The sequence below is a fragment of the Cryptomeria japonica genome, unplaced genomic scaffold, assembly GCF_030272615.1.
Source record: "Cryptomeria japonica unplaced genomic scaffold, Sugi_1.0 HiC_scaffold_330, whole genome shotgun sequence".
NCBI classification, from domain to species: Eukaryota; Viridiplantae; Streptophyta; class Pinopsida; order Cupressales; family Cupressaceae; genus Cryptomeria; species Cryptomeria japonica.
Window position 1 is genome coordinate 53,796 of NW_026729152.1, and position 4,720 is coordinate 58,515.

A 4,720-nucleotide genomic window follows, 5' to 3' on the forward strand; every position below is an offset into this window, starting at 1 on the left:
CAAGGTGGGTAACATGCTCGGTGGGTTCTAAATTGGGTGCCAGGGTGGGTGTGCACCCACCTTGCCCGAGGTGGGTGCCAAGGTGCCAGTGTGGGTGGGTGCTAAGGTGGATGCCAAGGTGGGTGAGAAGGTGGGTGATAGGTTGAGTGGTAGGATGGGTGGGTGCCAAGATGGGTCACAGGGTGGGTGCAAGGGTGGGTAGGTGCTAGGGTTGGTGTCAGGGTGGGTGGGTGCTAGGTTGGGTTCCAAGGTGGGTGCGAGGGTGAGTGTCAAGGTGGGTCACAGGTTAGGTGCTAGGATGGGTGAGTGCTAGGGTGCAAAGGTGCCAGGGTGGGTGCTAGGATGGGTCGATGCTAGGGTGAGTGGCAAGGTGGGTCCACAAGTGTCAAGGTGGGTGCCGAGGTGGGTGCCAAGTCGGCGACTGCTATGGTGGATGCCAAGGTGGGTCACGGGGTGGGTGCCAAGTTGCTAGGTTGGGTTCCAAGGTGGGTGCCAACGTGGGTGCTAGGGTGCGTGGGTTAAAGGGTGTGTCACAACGTGGGTGCCAGGATGGGTGCGCACCCACACTGGCCAAGACGGGTGCGGGTGCAAGGTTGGGTTCCAAGCCCGGTCACAGGCTGGGTGCTAGGATGGGTGGGTGCCAAGGTGGGCACCAGGGTGGGTGCACCCACCCTGGCCAAGGTGGGTCACGGGGTGGGTCCTAGGGTGGGTAACGGGGTGGGTACTAAGGTGCGTGCCAAGGTGGGTCATAGGGTGGGTGCCAAGGTGGGCACCAGGGTGGGTGTGCACCAACCCTAGCCAGGGTAGGTCACGGGGTGGTTGTCGGGGTGGGCGTCAAGGAGCCAAGGTGGGTGGCAAGTAGCCAAGTTGCGTGCCAAGGTGGGTGTCGGGGTGGGTGCCAAGGATCCAAGGTGGGTGCCAAGGAACCAAGGTGGGTGTCTGGGTGGGTGCCGAGGTGGGAGCCAGGGTGGGTCCCAAGGTGAGTGCAAAGGTGGGTGCCAGGGTCAAGGTGAGTGCCAATGTGGGTTCCAAGGTGCCAGGGTCAGGGTGAGTGCCAATGTGGGTTCAAAGGTGCTAAGTTGGGTGCGAGGTTGGGTGCGAGGGTGGGTGGGTGCCAAGGTGTGCTAGGTGGAAGCCCGGGTGGGTCGGCATCCCATGGGTGTCGAGTTGGGTGCCTGATGGGTGCTTCTTGTCAAGTTTTAGTCGTCGGGACTCATTTCGAGCCTTAGAGGTCGTTTCTTGTCCGGTTGCCCTGTCTTCGACCTGGGAACCCAATTTTGGTCCTCGGGTCCCATTTTTTTTTGTCTCGCATCCCACTTTTGGCCTGTGGCCTTTTCGGGGTCGATTCTCGTTTTGGGCATCAGAGCATGTTTCTTCTCCTAAAACCCAATATTTGTTTATTAAGTCTCGGAACACATTTTTGTTCTCGTGGACCCATCATGGGTCTTGGAACGCATTTGTGGTCCTTGGGTCCCATTTTGCATCCCGAAACTTGTGTTTTGGTGCTTGATCCCTATTTTGGGTGCCCACCTTGCACCAAGTGCGCACCCGGGGCAAACCGAGCGCCTTGGTGCACCGGGGCAAGATCGAGCGTGCACCCGAGGCGCCCCGAACATGCACCAAGGTGCACTCGGCCCACATGTGAGCGCAGGTCGTTGCGCCCGAGGTGGTGTGTGGGCACCGCGTTGCAGACGGGACACTGCACGCACACGACGCCCCCTCCAGGTGCACGCACGTAGGCCGGGCCGGGTGCACACCCGACGCCCTAGCAAGGTGCGCGCACCCGGGCAGGGCTCACACTTGGCGAACGGGGCGCACTTCGCGAGGGAGGGTGTGCACCTCGACGGGGGTGGGTGGCCGGGGTGGATTCGCACGTGGGTCGCGGTTTGCTAAGTACACACTGCGACAAGCTCATAACGGGTGCGATCATACCAGCGTTAGTGCACCGGATCCCATCAGAACTCCGCAGTTAAGCGCGCTTGGGCCGGAGTAGTACTGGGATGGGTGACCTCCCGGGAAGTCCCGGTGTTGCACCCTTTTTTAGTTTTTCGCCGGGCGTCGCAATGCTATTTGAATAAACCTTTTGCCCGTTTGCGTTCTCGTCGGGGCCGGGCCGGGCCGGGGTGCGCTGCCCGCACTACCGCGCGCGCGGGGGCGACACCGAGCGCGCACCCGAGGCGCCCCGAGCACACAGGCCACGGTGCAACCCGGGCGTTGTGCGCGCACCCCGGTGCGCCCGAGGTGCTGCGCGCGCACCCAGGTGAAATCGGTGTGCACCTCGGCCAGTGCGCGCTCGGTCGAGTCGCGCACGTTGGCCAAGGTGCACGGTGATGTTTCTTACTCTAAGGTTCCGCACCAGACGCCCGGGACAGGTGAGCGAAGCTGGGCGGGGCCGGGTGCGCGGCCGGGGCAGGTGCACGCAGCTGGAGAGAGCTTTGGAGCACACTTCGGAGCGCACCAATGATGCGCTCCATTCAAAAGTTTCCTGAAAAGGCAAAAAAAGTTGAGATTATAGAATTTCCCACTTGAGAGATTGTAAAAAAAAAAAATTTAAAATGAAGGAAACGCGGGTGCCAAGGTGTGCGCAGCCCAGCCAAGGTGTGCGCACCAAGGCGCCCACCCTGGCGAAGGTGCACGCAAGGTGCGCACCCGAGGCAAACCGGACAATTAACCCAACTTTCGACTTCGCGCGCACCTTGGAGCGCACTTCGGAGCGCTCCTTGGTGCGCACCAATCTTGGGCACCTCGGAGTGCACCATGGCGCCCACCAAGGTGCGCACCCGGGGCAAACCGAGCTCCGACTTCGTGCGCACCTTGGAGCGCACGAAAGGTGCGCACCATGGCGCCCACCAAGGTGCGCAGCCCAGCCAAGGCGTGCGCATCAAGGTGCGCACCCTGGCGAAGGTGCGCACCCGGGGCAAACCGAGCTCCGACTTCGTGCGCACCTTGGAGCGCACAAAAGGTGCGCAACCCAGCCAAGGTGTGCGCACCCCGGTCAAACCGAGCTCCGAATCGTGCGCACCAGAGGTGCACGCCATCGTGCGCACCTTGGAGCACACTTCGGAGCCCTCCTTGGTGCGCGCCGATGTTGCGCACCTCGGAGCGCACCCGGGGAAAACAATGCAATTAACCCGACTTTCGACTTCGTGGGCACCTCGGAGCGCTCTCGGGTTCGCACCTCGGAGCACACCGAGGTGCGCACCTTTGATGCGCTGCCTTCACCAATTTCCAGAAAAGGCAAGAAAACATTGAGAAGGTGTGCGCACCGAGGTGCCCACCCTGGCGAAGGTGCACGCGAGGTGCGCACCCGGGGCAAACCGGGCTCCGACTTCGTGCACGCCGCACCTTGGAGCACACTTCGGAGCGCTCCTTGGTGCGCACCAGGGCGCGCAACCCAGCCGAGGTGCCCACCCCGGCGAAGGTGCACGCGAGGTGCGCACCCGGGGCAAACCGGGCTCCGACTTCGTGCACGCCATGGTGCCCACCGCGGCGAAGGTGCACGCGAGGTGCGCACCCGGGGCAAACCGGGCTCCGACTTCGTGCACGCCGCACCTTGGAGCACACTTCGGAGCGCTCCTTGGTGCGCACCATGGTGCCCACCAGGGCGCGCAACCCCGCCGAAGGTGCACGCGAGGTGCGCACCCGGGGCAAACCGGGCTCCGACTTCGTGCACGCCGCACCTTGGAGCACACTTCGGAGCGCTCCTTGGTGCGCACCATGGTGCCCACCAGGGCGCGCAACCCCGCCGAAGGTGCACGCGAGGTGCGCACCCGGGGCAAACCGGGCTCCGACTTCGTGCACGCCATGGTGCGCACCGCGGCGAAGGTGCGCACCCGGGGCAAACCGGGCTCCGACTTCGTGCACGCCGCACCTTGGAGCACACTTCGGAGCGCTCCTTGGTGCGCACCAGGGCGCGCAACCCAGCCGAGGTGCCCACCCCGGCGAAGGTGCACGCGAGGTGCGTACCCGGGGCAAACCGGGCTCCGACTTCGTGCACGCCGCACCTTGGAGCACACTTCGGAGCGCTCCTTGGTGCGCACCATGGTGCCCACCAGGCCGCGCAACCCAGCCAAGGTGTGCGCACCAAGGTGCACGCGAGGTGCGCACCCGGGGCAAACCGGGGTCCGACTTCGTGCACGCCGCACCTTGGAGCACACATCGGGGCGCTCCCGGGTTCGCACCGGCGTTGCGCACCGTGGTGGGCACCTCGGAGCACACCAAGGTGGGCAGCGAGGTGCGCACCTTTGATGCGATGCCTTCACTAATTTCCATAAAAGGCAAAAAAAAAACGAGATTTTAAAATTTCCGTTTTGAAAGATAGTGAGAAAAAGGGAATGCTGGTGCCATCTTGAGCCCGCCCTGGTGCGCAGCCCAGCCAAGGTGTGCGCACCAAGGTGCCCACCCTGGCGAAGGTGCGCGCCCGGGCAATTAACCCAACTTCCAACTTCGCGCGCGCCAGGGTGGGAGCGCACCCAACAACCGGGCCTGGGAAGAGCCAATGCGAGAAACCCCACCAAACGCTCTGACAAAAAAAGAGGGGGCGCTCCAGTAACCCCGCTTCGGAGCGCACCCTGGGCAAACCCAGCCAAGGTGCCCACCCCGGCCAAGGTGCAGGCGAGGTGCGCACCCGGGGCAAACCGGGCTCCGACAACGTGCACGCCGCACCTTGGAGCACACTTCGTAGCGCTCCCGGGTGCGCACCTCAGAGCACACCAAGGTG

General features: G+C 63.6%; 1 non-coding gene across 1 annotated transcript; it reads left to right on the forward strand.

Moving 5' to 3' along the window:
• The first annotated feature begins 1,918 nt into the window (after positions 1 to 1,918).
• LOC131870466 (5S ribosomal RNA) lies at positions 1,919 to 2,037 on the forward strand. The gene has a single exon (XR_009368775.1). It is a non-coding gene; the product is annotated as a 5S ribosomal RNA (ribosomal RNA).
• Positions 2,038 to 4,720: the final 2,683 nt, after the last annotated feature.